The 17,651-nt window shown below is 34.9% G+C and overlaps 1 protein-coding gene across 1 annotated transcript in view; it reads left to right on the top strand.

Moving 5' to 3' along the window:
• LOC132708421 (nucleolar protein 4) overlaps nucleotides 1-17,651 on the top strand; it is a 159,729-nt gene that overhangs the window by 120,267 nt on the left and 21,811 nt on the right. The gene's annotated exons all lie outside the window — the stretch shown is intronic.

The following is a 17,651-nucleotide window of genomic DNA, read 5'->3' as shown; positions in this document are numbered from 1 at the left end:
ATATATATATATATATATATATATATATATATATATATATATATATATATATATATATATATATATATATATATATATATATATATATATATATATATATATATATATGTATGTACTTTAGTAACCTTCTCTGCACACTCTCAATGGATTGAGTGTGGCAGTTATAAATTGGTGACCATATCAACGAGCCATAGCCAAGCTTGGACCTAACGTAACAGTTAAATAACAATTTAACAGTAGCCGAGCTACAAAAATGCCTGCAACTTCTTATTACGAATCCTAAAATTTACATTGCACTGGAACCATTTTAGTAATGTAAGGTACAAAAGAGAACGACTGGTCAAATAAAATCCCCAGATCCTTCACAGTGGCAAGTCTAGTCAGGACAGTACCATCCATATTGTAATTAAAGACTATAGGAGTTTTTGTGCGGTGGTAAGAAACCACATTACACTTGCTGATGTTAAGATGCAATTTATTTTTAGTACACCACTGACTGACAATATTGATGTTGTTGATGTTTCAATGCATTCGTATAGCTTTAGGTCATCCGCATACGCAAGCTTGTTGCAGATGATCAAAGATATGAGATCATCTATAAATATATTGAAAAGAAGAGGTCCAAGGTTAGAACCTTGAGGCACGCCAGAAGTTCCAACAAAAGGAACTGATCTAAACCCCTCAATCTCAACAAACTGTCGACGATTCACCAAATAGGACCTCAACACTGTAATCAGCGAATCAGAGAAATCAAATTTATGAGATGCTTTTTCAATCAGTAAGTGATGATCTATCTAGTCAAATGCTTTGTGGAAGTCAGTGTATATAACGTCAACTTGACCTTGCTTGTTCAGAGAGTCACAGACATACGAAGACAGAGAGCATAAGTTAGTGATACATGATCTTTTCACATAAAAACCATGTTGTTGTGTAGATAGTTTATTTCTAATTTGAGCAAAAATAAATTTATTTAATATAATCTCGAATATTTTAGAAAAATTTTCACAAGATCGCAATAGGTCGGTAGTTTTCAACTACAGAGGGATCACCTTTTTTGAGAATAGGATAAACTTTGACTTATTTCCAAGGCTCTGGATAAACACCCGTCTCAAGTATCAGGTTAAAAACGTGACATAAAGGAGCACACAGTGCGTGGGAACAGTCTCTCACGATAAAACTTGGTATGCCATTAGGACCAGCGGTAATTTTGTTCTTGAGTGCTTTGCTTGCTGACAAGACATCCTGGATAGTAAGCTTAGGTATGTTCACTAGTTCCGGATTAAAGGATACGCTTGAAGATGAACATGAATCTGGGTGGGATATGGTGTAAACGCTACCAAAGTACTTAGCAAAAGCTGCAACAACCATGTTAGGCCCATGGCATGGCTGACTAGAATAGGACATCGTGGCTGGGATTCGCGAATCTGCCTTCTTCCGCTGAATAAATGACCAAAAATTGGTAGGACTATCGTATACTTAACTCAGCACGACGAACAAAATCAGTATAGGCAATGCTAGACTGGAACTTAATTGACTTGCGCAGCGCGTTATATCTGCCAAAATAATAAGCAGATTTGTGTTGCTTGAAATTGCGGAAAGCTTTCTCCTTCTCAAATATAGTTGCGATCATTTTTTTAGCGAACCATGATGGAAACGGCAAAAATATTGTTTAGCATGTCGTAAAAAAGTGTTAGAGCCCTGTTGACATCCGAGCACTCCATAACACTATTGCAGTCTGCATGCTGCATCAGTTCATACATACGAAGATAGTTGGCCTTCCTAAAGTTAAATTAAGTTTCATCGTTCCTATTGATTGGAAAATTAGAGACGTGTGGAAAAGAGACTTGGAGAGAATCTATTCACGAGGGATGGTGTGGATCCTCGTCGATAACGTGGTACTGTGTTTCTCACAATCGCAACTTCGAAACTGGCAAAAACGAGATCTAAGCAACGGTGATTTAGGTTAGTTACAGAGTTATGCTGTTTAAGATTCAATATGGCACTGAGGTTGAGTAGAGATCTATGTCGGACATTGATAGGAGCTGAAACAGTGAAAGAAGGAATATTGAAGTCACCCAATAACAAGACAGATCCGCCAAACAACAAGTCCAGCGACGACAAAGATTCAAAAAAGTTCTCAACTTCGAAGTTGGCAGCAGTGGGAGGAATGTATACTATAAATACATAAAATACAAAGTAATCTAAAGAGATCTTAATAAATAATTAAATAAATAAATGAATATAAATTTCATGAGATTTTCAAAATCATTTCGGTCTACACACACAACACAAAAAAATTTGACCAGTCAATTCCACAACCCTAACAGAATAATATTTTTGTGTATTCAAAACCATAGGTAAATTTCACTTCCGTTAACAGTGCTAATATATCGTTCCACATTACCTATTAAATATCAAATTGTTTTTTTTTAACAATAGCTATATGGTTACAACGTATTCACGAATAGACGCTTGCTCCAATGCGAGGGAGTTTTGGTAGGATATTGGTAGCAAACATGCTGCAATACTGAGGTTTCATTTTTATTTAAACAAATCGAAGAACGATCACACGGATGAGTTCTTGGTTTACATATCTAAATGTGTCTTAGTTTCTTAAATTTGTTTATAATATAATTGCAAAGAGTTCAATTTTGTAATATCCTACGGAATGATTCATTGCCCGTCTCGGGAATTATTTTCTTACCGCCTTAAGTGGTTACCATAGCCACCCACCATTCTTATTTAGGTAACACTAATCATCCCACTCGCCCTTTGCCTAAATGCCTATATTTGCATCACAACAGCAATTTTGTGAATGGCTGATGTGATTTCTTTTAGTTGAACGTCTGTGATATACGATGTCAACCAATGAAATTTTGTTCTTGAAACATGTGTCGCAATTTTAATCCCTACAGTTCCCCTGATTAATATTAATCACGTGGTTTACATCGCATGCATGTGGTGGAGCCTGACTGTGAATCTGCAATCCTCACCTTCAATTGGTAGACCAAAGTCAACCAATCTAATTTGATATCGAAATCCACGCGGCCAATTAAACGGACACAAAGCGGCGTTTGCATCAGATCGGGCGGTAATTAAGTGCAAATCCTTTCGCATTTGCGACATTACCGCGAATTACACATCAAAGGGCGCCAATGGTTCGTTCGCGGCACGTGTTCCACTTCCGCAACATCGCTGACTGACCTGGCGTCCACAAAAAAGAGGCGCTTAAAATCCCAATCGCGATTTATCGATTTGTGTGGGCGGCATTCACAACAGGTAAATGTGTTTTTGGTCGATTTATTTCAATTTTGTTTCGATACGCAGTGTAGATTATAGACAATTTCATAATAATTTGAAGGTAAAAAATCATAAAAAATTAATATGAAAATAAACTCATAGACTGTAGGTACATTTCGAGGGTAGCTCTTACCAAAATGTGGCGGCTGTGGTAAAGGGGAAGACGGATCAAATAATTCATCCAGACAATATACTATTTCAAATTATTCCAGGCCCAAAGTTGTGTAATTTTCATCCAATCGATTCTATATATTGTTATATTTCTTCAATTAATTATCCTTCTCTCTCCTAAATCTTCCTCCAGGGCTTCCTTCCATCTTTTCTTTGGTGTACCACGCTTCCTCATCCCCTCTGGTTTTCCATGCCTCTTCCTTTACTTTTCTATTATTTTCAATCCTGGTGAAATGCCATAGCCATTGTAGTCTTCTTGCTTGAACAAATTGTTCGATTGACTTATATCCAAATAGTTCACTATTCATCCTTCTCTCCGCCAAGATTCGTCTTCATACTTTCCTTTCCTGTATACCTAGTTTCTGTTGGTTTTATTGATTGTCTCAGAACAAAAGCTGGTTGTTAAGTCAGATTTTTGTTGCCCTGATATTAGAATTTTGTGGAGCCCTTACAGACAACTTCCTCTTCACCTTTGTTGGTTTTTAGTACTCCTAAATACATACGGTCATTTACCTTTTCAAATTCATATATTTTGTTAGTCCCCACTTGTACTTGTTTCGTTGCTTTGCTCCCTACACCACTCTTGAGTTCCGTAAAATTGGTTAGTTTTTTTTTTAATTATTTCTTGCAGCGTTAAATTGCTTGCCTATATTAAAGGTTTTATTTTGCTTTCCTTTATACTTTACTGCAGTATCTGTTTTGTGGAGGGTTAGTTTTATTATTTTCAATAGTTTTGGTGGTATCTTAATGTTCTTTCATATGTTCCTTTGAAATCAACAACCAACATTAATGGAGGAATAATATAATAATATAATATAATAATAATAATGTAGGAACTTGCTTTAACATGAAGACCCGATCTGTTGTTGATCTATTTTTTCTGAATCCTCCTTTTTTATAAGATGTAAAGTCAAAAAAGAACATTGTTGTCAAATATAGTTTTTATTGTTGTTTTTATATATTCACCAAATGCCGAGCCAATTACATAGATTTTATATACAATTATTTTTACAGAAGAAAACGGCAAACTGGCAATAATTCTGATACAAGTTTCGTTTTCGTTAACATTTGAGGTCAGCTCTCATATGTTTTCTCGGATACTGTCTTGCAATGAAATGGGACCCTGTTGTAGCCACTTACCATATTCAGTTCTACCTTTTCGAGTTTAAACTTTAGTCTATTGTCAAATTACATACAGTAGCAAATTCCACACTGCCTACTTCAGTAGTAAGTTTCTAAAATAACGTTTAATTGATACATGATGCAATAACTATACTTAACATTCTATATTTTACTAACTAGCGACATGATTATAATTTAGGATTGCTTTTTGAACAATTCAGTACGGGAAACTTATTTTGACGGCCAGAAGAAAATACTTTGTGACTCCCTTAATTGTAACGTCACACCGATAAACCAATGCTAAATGAGGCTCGTTTGAACGCGATTGGTATTCACCATTTCATTCACCAGTTACTGTAAACGAAATCGGAGGCATAAATCATAGCGTCTGTTCATGGGGTTGCTCTCGTAAGTTTATGGTTTCGTGTATCTATATTCGAGCGTCCACCCCGGGATCGATAGCAAACTGCACGGGTTGACCGACTTTTGTTGTTTCCCGACGCCTATACGCCGATGACGCTGACTGCTGCCGCCGTTCAGACGACCCACCTAAGCACCTTTAGGCTTAAGGCCGAAGTTGCCATATGTTTTTTCTGAAATACAACTATCGGTTTTATTACGACGCCGTAGTTACAAGTAGTAAGAAGTAAAGTGATAATGTTGGCTTTTTAATCTATTTGGATTTTTATATTTATTTAACATTTTTTTAAATACTGAGTGAAAAGAATGAAAATGGGTTGGAAAATATAAAATGTGCTCATTTTAATACCATAAGAGGATATTGGAATGCTTTATAGGAACAAACCTCAATCTAACACACAGACATATTATAGCCTCTAGATATACCTGTGATGCCTACACCAACTGCGTCGACGGAGACCCTTCTGGGACTCAATCGATGGGACCTTAGTGGTGGAATTGGATCGCGGATCTAAAATTGCATGTTGTAGGGCGAGACAGGGACACAAACAACTGCTATCAAGCGGGAATACAGATATTCTCTCTATATGCATAGACAAGCATACATTTTTGCGATAATGTTATGCTCGCAATAATACCTACTCGCAGCACATCTCTATTTGCAGCGACAATCGGGTGGATATCCAGGCTCTTGCCTCTGTGATAGTGAGCTTGGGATGGCTGCTTTGACTACCGAGAAACATTAACAAGATATACCCGCTCATTCAGAGTTACAAGAGCTCAATGAATCGAGACCGAAGAACTATCCAAACTAAGATGTCCGGGCATAATGGCGCCCTGGCCATTATTTTAGCGCCATTTTCCTTCTAAACAGCGATATCTCTACACCCCACTTGTTTTTTTCTTCTTTAAAAATTTGATTAGGTTTGGGGACATGTGGACAAATATCACATCGAAACTGAAAACTGTCTTTTTGATAAAACATCAGCGCCCATATTAGTTGTTGAATGCTACATTGGCTTATTGTTTGAAAGTGAGTTTTTTTTTTAAATGATTGCGCGTACGCAAGTTGAATGTTTCTTGTCAGCATTTTTTGATGTTGGGTTCAGAAGTGCTTATATATTATCAGCATAGGATTGTACAAACATTTTCTCTTTAATATTGAATATTTTTTTAACACTAAAGAGGTGGTTACAGAGCGCGTGGTGTGTCGAACCTGTCTGGAGAATCCCCGAATCGCACACCTTCAGACATGGGTGGTTTGTTATGGCTTCCGGTTTGTGGTGGGTAGTTTGCAAGGTTTCCTTAATTGTCGGTAAATTAGCGCCAGTCAAAAGAGGCAAACCGACCGGTTAGAGGTTCATGGACGTTCGTCTAGGCTCTTTGTCTTTCGAACCGAACCATGCAAGACTATGTCTATTTCAATTGTTTTGCATCATTTGAAGTGTATCTGTAAATTTGCCAAAACAGACAATATTTAGCCCCTTAATTAAAGAAAGTTATATGGAAAACCCATAGGCATTCAGGGATACAAATATCGTATGCGACTCATAGACTTAATTACTCTATCTATGGCAACTTATGAGAAACTAGTTACCGTCAGGTTGCGAGATGTTTTAGCAGGTACTCATGAATTTGCACGAAACGCGCACCGTTTTGACACCCTTAGGTTGAAACATTGCCAGCTTTAGAAAATGATGAACCAATCTCTTGATTCGACACACCGTGTGCCATTTGACGGTAACTTGTCAAAGCTACATTATCGAAATATGGCATTCACCATACTGCGCCATATTTTTAAATTTTAAATTGTACAGTCTTAAATCTTTTTTTTTAGACTACTCACTATTGACTGTATACCCTTCATACGACAATGTAAATTTTTATGAAGGTCTACCCGCTTGGTTTCTCTTTGCAACTCTCAATAAATAGTTTCGAAATAATTCAATCACGTTCCAGAATCGTACTTTGGTACTTCGTGCATACAAATGCTGAATGCTGACGGATTTGTGTGGAGTTTCATCTGTGAGATTCCTCGATTATTATTAGACCATGCAGTGAAAAATCCATTCTGACTTTAAAATGTTTATTATAAATATAAAAATATAAATGAAGCAAACTGGGAAAACATCCATTATAAATCAATTATCCACATAATATTATTATTTGGAAAATATTTTAGAATCATGTTAAACCGTTAAATTCGAAATCAGTTTAAGTTTTCTAATATGTTTTTTATATAGGTAATAATGGAGTTCAACCTACCTAATTGGGAAATTCAACTTGAAATCGAGCTACCTCAAGTCGGGACAGTTTTAAGAAAATTTATAAAAAGCACACTAACATGAATTAATTTAACAGCTTAATCAAATAAAATTTCCCTTCTTGTCGGCTAACATGTTAAATACGGTACACGTGCTGAAAGAAATGGTCCCTTCCGCTTTAAAACAGGCGGTAAAACGGTATAGCGTTTGAAAAACTCTAACTTAACTATCAACTTAAGGTTTGGTTTAGTTGTTTTTTTTATAAACGATAACGATAAACTTAACGGCCAACCGCAGCAGCAACCTAAAGCCTAAACTACACGTTCCGATGTATCGCCGAGCATTTTGAAATTCGGATTATGTCGATTAAGAGAATTTTACGTGACAGGCGGTCTCCCGACTGGTCCGCTATAACTCAGAACTGCTTTAATGGCGTCTGAATTGAATCGTTCACGACGAAGCGGCCAAGGTCGAAACGAAAAAGAAGGTAGCGCAGCGATATTTAGACCGTAACGACGGAGCTCGCGGCAGCGAAGCGGCGGACATGAATTACCGGCCACTTCCATTTACAATTTCCTAATTTTTTAACCTCGTTCGGACGGGACGACGGGACACGGTCGCTCGTTAAAATTGCGACGTTTCGGTACCGCTTTTAACGGTCGCCCCGTCCTTCTGGTATCGCCGTCGTGTTTCCTCGGATAGGATTTTTATAGAACTTTCCGAACTTGGTAGATTTAGCGTAAAGTACATCTTCTTAGTTTTTGACGGACCTTCCCCTGCGTGCGTTCCGAAAAAACTTCTACTAGTATACTACTCCTGTTTACAACAAGGATTCCTCCTACGTCGGTTTTTGCTGTTCTAAGAAATATAACGTCAAAACCAGATTCACCACTTGTCCAAAATTCTCTCAACATCTTCAATCCGTCAAAGACAAAATTGCATTTGAGATGGCAGGACCAGACGAAAAATATCAACTAGGCTCGAAGAGCATGAAAGAGCCTTGAGATTAAGGCAAATAAAGTTATAAGCAGTTGCCGAACACAATCACGAAACCGGACATAAAATGTTATTAGATAAAACTAAAATTCTTGCATGTAATCAATTCTTCTAGCAACGAAAAATCTGAGAGTCTATAGAAATCTATAAGCAACCTAACAATCCTAACCGTTACTCAGGTCTTTACCTGTCACCAATATGAGAATCAGTCATCCCAGACGGTGTTTATGCCTCTCTTTTAGCTAAGCCCCCCTCAAACAATATATAAGCAGGTACAGAGTAAAATGCGAGACAGTTTCAATCAAGCTCCGAAGAAGCCAACAGGATGATTGGCGAAACGTTAGCGAGTTCGACTCAGCAAAAAACGACGCAGGAGGAATCCAGAAAAAATGTGTATGAATATTTAATAAGGTGACGATTCTTTAAACCTGCTCACTTATAAAAACGCCAATGTCCTCGATAAAGAATACTGTTAATAGTGAACTAGTGAATCAAAGAAAAACTACCGAAAAAGCATGGTGATTTCCAATCTCAATAGTGAACAAGATATCAAAAAAAGAAAAATTATCCTACTTTCGCCGAAAGACGAAAAGAAAGCCAAAAGAAAATTAAACCGTTATAATAATAAACTTTAATTTGAATAATATTGCTTATAAAAGTAAGTTTATACTATTAAATGTACCAGATTTCACAAAAAATTATTTCGTAGTTCTATATAAGGAATTAATTAATTGTAAAATTTAAATCCTCTTTGAAATACGCTGTCATTGGCTGTGACCGGTTGTTACGTCAATTCGCTCGTAAGATTACGCGCCAGCAGACGGTAGCATAGAGAAGCCATTAGAGAACTACAACGCGTTCGTCTCGATGGTTTTTATTTTAATTTTAGTCTTGACCCTGTCGCTTGCTTCTGTTATCTTGTGATAAATATCAAAAATAAAGTAGACCAAAAAAATGATGAAATCAAATAAAAGGTCAAGGATATGTTTATGGTGACATCTTATATACAAAACACCGAAAGTTTTTCTTTGCTGGGGTTCGCGGTGTTAAAGCTAAAATGTTCTTAAGAAATTTAGCCACTAGTTTTTAACCAATATTGTAATCAGCTTAAAATTTTCTAGTTTATAAAATTTAAATGGTGTATCAAATAAAATGCAAATTATTCAACAAAAAAAAGGGTTTTTTTTTAAACTAGTGGAGAATTGAATACTGATTTTAAAGTATATTGGCATTGATAACTTAGTGTTCTTTATTTTATATAGATCAGGAAGGCATTTCTCTGGAGACTGCAATAGGATGGTTGCAAGTTCGAGGAGTTAAAAATGTTAAGGCTAAAGTGACACCTGAACATAATGTTAATAAAAAACAGCGGCTTTTAATTTCTGGTAGATGAATAAAAAGTTTATCTGGCGTTTACGCATTGTACTACAACCAGGTTGGCACGATTTGTAGTATTGTTGTGTGTTGCTTCCATTATTATCGTGTAAAGTACACTAAGCACAAATACCAGCTGGCGTAGATGTCACAACTTGAATTATTTATTGCAACCTAAATATTGGGTTTTGAGTTTGGATATTAGGTATAACGCATAAACAAATGTATGAAAGAAATTAAAATTGGTTTCATATTTAAGTCCATCCGTGATGCCTATAATAGCGGCTGGTCATGTGGCCAGGTGATTTCAATTACTGTTGTCAAAAGCCAAGATGATATACTTTGGCATAATTGGCTTCATTCCTTGTGTGATATTCTTCAATTTGGCTCTCGATCTTTGACATAATTTCTTTCAATCGGTCGCCACACGTTTTTGTACGGATGCCCATATCGTGTGATATCTCTGTCCCGCCAATCTAGAGTGCCGAAGAATAATACTCAGAAGCGCGATGTATTATTCACCACACGGACGATACAGGAGATAAGTGCCAATACCCTCGCTATCTTCAAGAATTCCGCTTTCGAAGAATCGATTGCCCCTTCTCGCGTCTGGGTTATTTATACTGTCCTCGTTTTTGCGTTCGCGTGTTTTTTTTTCAACGGCACCGGTTCAATCTGTTCTTTTTCGGGTGAACGTTCTCTCGACACTTGCTTATGCAAAACAGGCGCTTGTGTGATTTCATCTGTATGTTGAGGGTACGAAATAGCTATACAGTGTGTCCCATTTTTGATTGTTTTGCTCCCTTTTTAATAAAGCTACCCTGTTGTGGCTTTCGCGAGCCGAAGCTACTTTTTCAGTCAACGTAAAGTAAAATAAATTCCATTTTGAATTATTAGGTGCAACGTGATTTTGGAAATTTTGCATTTTAAGAAACCCTTTGTTTATTAGCTTTTCGGGGTGTCCACAAAGTATGCAAACAGTGGAATATCTCGGGAAATGCACAAGTGATCAAAAAACAAGGAAAATGTTTTAAAATATTTAAGAAAAAATTGTTTAATAACACCAAACATTACCACACCTTTCGGGCAGGTGCATATATGCCAAATTCGAAAGGTGGGGCTATGCCCATGGCAAGGTCGACAATGTAGGTAGGTAGGTTTCATGCAGCCCTCCGAGTGGACAGTGAATCCAATTCTTCTGCACATGCACAGTATTTATTTTTTATTTTTATTACTTATTATTTTGATATTTTTTCGGAGACGTCTGAAAGAGAATTATGCTAGCAAGTAAAGAAATTGTATTATCAGATTCAAAGCAAACACTATATACTATATACTATACAAATATAATCAACAAAAGGGCGCGAAGTATCACTTTAAGCGGGCATTTTCGGAAAGTCGCGGGATTGGGAGCGATCGATAGATTTTAACCACTGCGATGGTATTTTGACATTTGTCAGCTCTAATGGTCACGTCACACGTCAGCAAGATAATGTTATTCGTGCTTTTTACCCAAATGTACCCAAAAACTAATGGTGGTAGACAAATCACTATCTTAACCGCTCGAGAAGTGTTTGCCATTTTTGTGATTCATTGCGTTAGTCCTGTTATGGAAAATTTGTAAAGAAAATGATCAACTCAAACTAATAAGATGTGTGCAAAAGGGGTTTATGAAATGTAAAAAAGGGCCATTTTATTTCGAAAAGTTTATTAAATGTTACTGTTTAGAAGGTGTTTTAACAGTAACGCGTTCATTCTCTATAGAGTTTAGGTTAAACTTTGACATTCATAAGTATTATAAAATGTTGTTTTTATTTTATATTTATATATTGATTGTGTTCCTTTTTTTTGAACTTCAAAAGTAAACTTCCTGGAGAATAAACTCATTCCTGCTATAACCCCTTTTAAATAATAACACTTAACACAACTGGTATATGAATGTATGAAGTTATTACTTGATGCACTGTAGATAGTGTCTGTTTTTGTTTAGTTTCAGTTCATCCAACATCTTGAAAAAGTTTACAAATTCCCAATCTTTTTGAAAATCATTTTCAAAGAAACTTTCAATAATAATATTTTTTATAAAACTTCCGGATTCCTAGTTCGACTCAACAAAAACTGACGCAGGAGAAATCGAGAAGTTTTATAAAAAAAGTATTCTCAATCTTATTGAAATTCTTCGTTAAAAACTGGAAGCTTTTCTCTGTCTTACATGAATCCCCTTGTAGTCTTTGCAAAAAATGTCGAAGTTTTACCTTCTTAGATGATCCACTTCATCTGCCGTTCAGTTTATTTGACGTGAAGAAAAATGTGTTGCCAATATCATAAAAATGTACTAGATAATACCTTCAATAGTTTTTCCTTTACAATTAAGATTTGTTTTTTAGTGTAGTTCTCGTGATGGTTACTCACTTATTAACAGATCCCCACAGACACCCAATACCTAATATACAAGTGAAGAAATAAAAATAATGAAACAAAAATCTTTTACTAATTCTAATGACAATCTTTGTTGTTCGACACTATCAATCAATCTTTTTTCTCGTATAATTCATATTCATATAATTATCATAAAATCAGTTTTCCTTTTTGTTTTGGGGTTTTTATAAGAAATCACCACCAAAGTTAATCTTAACACTTGACAATGAATAATGATAAAACTTCTCGAAACGTTGTGACTAAAACCTGTCTCAGTAATTTAATTCCAAATAAACTTGGCATCAAAATTAACGCTTCACTAGAATTTGGGTCAACTTCAAAGTTAATTTTTTAGCGAATAGATACTGATACTGATTCGATTTGGATATATAGTGTTTTTGTTTGTTGTTTAAGTCTTTAGAGGAGGAATTACAAAAAAATATAGTGGCAGTCCACATTGTGCAAGAATAGTTGGTTAAATGACTATTCGACTGATCTCCACGCAGTCCAGACCTTAATCCGATATTTATGGGATCACAGCGATACGCAGCTACGAGGTCACCAATTACCACCTGCCTTCTTGGATGATGTAAAAAACGTTATCAATTTTTCTATCAAATTTTAGTGGTGCCTTAATTTCGATGTGGTGTGTATTAGAGAATACTGTGGTGAAATGTTTAAAAGAGTAGAATAGAATAGCATTCTCTTAACTTTGGCATTTCTAAGGGTAATCTTTGTTCGTCACTAGCGATCTTTTTTCGCCATAGTTGTCTTAACAATCGCTTTTTTATCAAAGGACAGGAAGAATTAACATAGAAGCGGTTTTTCTGGTTCTGAGAATTTTTCTGCCTCATTTTGGAAATACCATGGCCCTCTAAAAAATCCGAAATTAACTCGTCTTTGGTTTTAATATTCCTTTTGTATAGTATACGCGTCGATAGAATATAATAATCGCAATGAAGTGCGCGTATATTGCGAGCTCTCGACGTTCTTTTGTTTCGAACCGGTTTCCTGAAATCGTTTATCCGAATTTATTTGTTTTCTAAGCAAGATCAGTTAGTCACCTTGACATTCTCCTGTGTATCGGTAGCTGCAACAAAAAAGGACGTTCGAACAATGAAAAAAAAAGGTGGATTTGTAGAATTACGTTTCTAATATCGCCCTCGCTTATCAGGTTTTATTGGCATGGTTAATGCCAAGGCGTTTACCGCAATTATTACTGAGGAAAACGTGAATAGTACTTATGTCAGGATGCCGTAAACCCTCTATTCTTGCACTATTCAAGTAACTGTATTCATCTTTTTTAAATCGTACCATCTAGAACTAACTATTAAGTTTTCTTCGCCTGACAAAAATTGTTAATAGAACTGAATGGCAGAAATGATAATCCCACCACCCTTCGAAAAAAAAATTACTCAACAAATTTTATATTAATTTTTTATTTTATTATGATCGCATCTTTCATGATCACACAATTGACAAGGCTGTATTTTATTTTATGACCTCATAATATCCACCTCATATCATTTTATTAATTGATATAGATATCGGAATGTATCCCACCAAATTTCTTTTTATTTTATGCGGATATCAAGATATATTGTGTTTTATTTTATAGGAACATCAAGAATGCATTTTTCTTCTTTACATGCGGTTGGCATGAAGGTTGGCTATCATTATGCAGGTGCTCCAAATAATTATGATACTTCACTCTTAGGTTCTTTTGCCTTGTATTTTCCTTTTTTTTAATGTGGTGCCTGTCTCCGCGCATATTGTGACCCACGTAAGTACGCTTTGTTGCTTTTACGGGATCCACTACATCTGGTTCTTGTTCCAATATCTCAGGTATAGCGACTTGCACAATTTTCTCTAAGTAAAGATCTGTATAGGAGGGAGCACTGTCTTATTCTTCATTTTATTTTATGTGAATATCACATAATATTCTTGAGTTTTATTTTTTCTTATGTAAAAATCATATTCACCCGTTTTTATCTCATTATATTTTATGTTAAAATTACATTCCCTTGTTTTTATCTTATTTAACTGAAATATTGCTAATTTAAAATGTCGCTCCAAACACTCATTCAACACCACCTGGGGTTTCAAACTATCTAGAGCGGCCACCGCAACTTGTTTAAGTTCTTAAATCTTCATTGTAGTCGATTCATTTTTGAATTTTTGTACTTCGTTTCCCAACAGTGCTGACTGACATTGACACACAAATATGCGGGTCTACAGTTTTCACACAGCCCTGAACAAGCCAGCAGCATGTTTGGCGAAACGTCAGCGAGACATAGTGAAAGACAGCAACTAACCAAAAATTAGCATTTAATACCACCATGTAGTCATTTACCTACACAAGGAATTAAGGATATAGCAAGATTTACTGTGAGTAAAAATGTCTTCCGACACCATGGGTGCTTCAATACCTACTGATTCAGTTATTTTTGTTGAAACTCCAACTGAAGTTTGCTTTGAAAAAAATGTTGTTTACCTCCATAAGTATTTGGAGGAACAATAATTATTATTATTACTTTGTCTTTATTGAACAATAAGCAACATTATAATAATGAAAAACTAAAAAAAAATAGGATAATAGACGAAGTACCACCCAAAGGATGCATTTAAACTTAACTTGTTTTACACAAAAAAATACACTCATGGACATCAATCTAAACAATCAGGAAGCATTGGCAGTCCTTCTACAGTGTGAATCAACGATAGAGTTAAGTTCATTATGTCATTCGTTTCAAAAGTTATGAGATATTGGTAAATAGTAAAATTGTAAAGATTGTTGGGATGCACAATTTAAAATTATATATATATATAGTATGTGGTGACTCGAAAAAGCGTGACGAATATAACATATATTTTTTTAAATTCTTTAACTTTGTTGTTAATAATAATAAGTAATTGTGATAGCTCCCCTATTTTTGGATCACTTATATTTAACATTAACGTTATTCGATGATGACGTAAAAGATACGTGCAACCGAATTTGAATTAGATGCTACAGTGTGTTCAAAATAAACCAATAATCTCGATTTTTTTAAAAAAATTTGCAAAAACCTACAGCTTTTATTGAGTATCTCACATATTTGTTTTTAATACTCTGCGATTTATATTAACTTTTATAATATTTACCCTTCCTTCTGCCTAAGATTTTTGCTATAACATTAGTTGGCCATGACAAAACGACAAGTACGGATTTTCCTAAAGCGGAATTCATGATTTATATACTGGGTGAGTAGGAAAAAAATACTTTGTTGGCAGTAAACTTATACCAACTAGACAATCTCTTTAGTTTTTAACGGAACGCTTTGATGCTAGTGGTAGTTTTGACTATGACAAACGGGAAAGGAATTGGAAATTGTACTTCAAGTTCAAGATAATTCCCAGGTCAGTAGCCGTTAAGTAGCTAGCTTATGTGATATATCCCAATCTACCGTTAACCACACTACTAGAAAACACAAATGTCAACCCTTCCATACTACACCAAGAACTTCTGATAAAGTAATAAAAGCCGATCCAAAGTTTTTGTCTAAAATAAGTGTTTTCAGATGATGCTATTTTTTGCAGTAATTGTGCAGTTAATCTATTCCAGATACGGGACGTGCAAAACCAAAACCATTGGTCATTTAATGGGTGGTATGGAATAAAACACTTTAAAGTTATTGAAACATATTTTTTTCGCGAACCACTTAACGAGCCTAGATATTTAAGCTTTTTACAGAATGATTTACCTTAAAATCTTCAAGAAGTTGATACTTCGAGAATTTTTAAATAATCATTACCCACAGAAATGGATCGGTAGAGGTGGATGACTCTTGATCATGTAATTTAATACCACTGTGTTATCTGAATCCCCTTACAACACCAGAATATTTAGAAAATAGGATTCGGGATACAGGTTATGCCAAGAGGCGTCCAAGAAAATATAAGAAATAGGCTATGTATCCAACTATGTGTTGAAAATTGAAAATGTTTGTAAAATGTGGAAACAATAATAAATGGTGTCATTTAAGAAAATCAAAATTTTTCATTTTAAAATGATTAAAATGATTCAAATGCGCTAGTATCCGATATATCCGATATAACCTTCAAAAGTAATAAATAGCGCCATCATAAGTTTTTTGCAGTGTAAGAACTAGTATAGTTTTTAGAAGAATTAAAGTATGTGAAAAACTATTAGGTTTAGGTATGTATTATTATCAAAAAAATTAAAAATTTAAACATTTAAAAAAATCTATGTTTTATTTGTCACGCTTTAAAATAATTTTAAATTATTTATCCTAATAATCGTTACCACTTTTGTATTTACCATTTTTCTTCTAATAACTTTTGAAACCAATAAGGTAATGAACTTTGTCGTTGACTCACCGTCTACAAGCCATATCATTATAATAAAAAATTGTTCTTATTATCAAAAATAAATGTTTTTCATCTTTTTTTGTAATTTAGTATGGATAAATCGTTTAAAAAATTTGTTGATCAATCTAGAAAAAGGCCTGCGTTATATCGAGGTAAATTTTAGATAAATAAGACGCCTGATTGGTTTTTAATGTTTTGTAAGTAATGTTGATATAATTATTGACTTACTTAGAGATAATTTAAGGTTGGGATTCATTTCACGATTTGGATAGAGTTTCTTAAGCAATCCATAGGCTGAGCAGAGGCAATTGACATGTTTGGTGAATCGTATGTTAGTATCCATCTATAGCCCCAGATTTTTCGTTTCAGTTTTAAACTCTATCAACTTCATTCATTCAACTTTAGATGATTTCTGACATAGTCTGTTTATGCGATCCAAATAATATGGCCACTGACTTATTGGTATTAAGCTTAATAATCGAATATAGAATTTCCCCGTTAAACAAAGCAGTTGCGAATCGTCAGCGTAATTATTAATTAATAAAAAGCATAATCTAGACATTCATATTTATAAAAACAGATTTTTCAACCATACCCGAACATTTAAATCACGAAACTAGCCCCTTTACGCTTAATATTATCTTTTTACGGCATATGCACATATAGAACATTGACGTTAGCTAATTTTAACCAAGATCGAGCTACATGTTTTTGTAGACCTTGCGTTCAATTCCAACGAGCAAAGAGTTTCTCTAATCCCTAAGTAAATTGATATGGAAGGTAGCCCTAAAATCTATGCCTAAAATATTCAAGAGGGAAATAAGCATAGTTAATAGAGCAAAATAGACAGTTTATGTGTTATTAGAAAGAAAAATAATTTTTATTAGTTTTATGGCAATTTCTAATCAGCGTCCACCATAGCGTAGCCTAGACAATTATATTCCCGTTTCCAGTTTACATTTTTTTTCACCCCCGTGTAACTGTATTTATAAGGGGTTTATAACAAACCTTAGCTGTTACAACAGTTTTTATATTTTGATAAGAAAACCAATAAAAAAGGGAAACTCGATGTGTCTTGTACATATCTCGACACCTCGGACAATGAGGCTCCACTTATACCAACACCAGTTCCAACTGCTCCAAACTGATTTGAAATTTCATCATTCTGTAGTTACGGAGATTGAATACAAATTATTTGATTAGTTGCAAAAATCT

This window comes from Cylas formicarius, unplaced genomic scaffold (genome assembly GCF_029955315.1).
Source record: "Cylas formicarius isolate icCylForm1 unplaced genomic scaffold, icCylForm1.1 PGA_scaffold_10__41_contigs__length_53128322, whole genome shotgun sequence".
Taxonomy (NCBI): Eukaryota; Metazoa; Arthropoda; class Insecta; order Coleoptera; family Brentidae; genus Cylas; species Cylas formicarius.
Note: the sequence above shows the minus strand (reverse complement) of the source record. Positions and strands in the feature narration are given on the sequence as shown.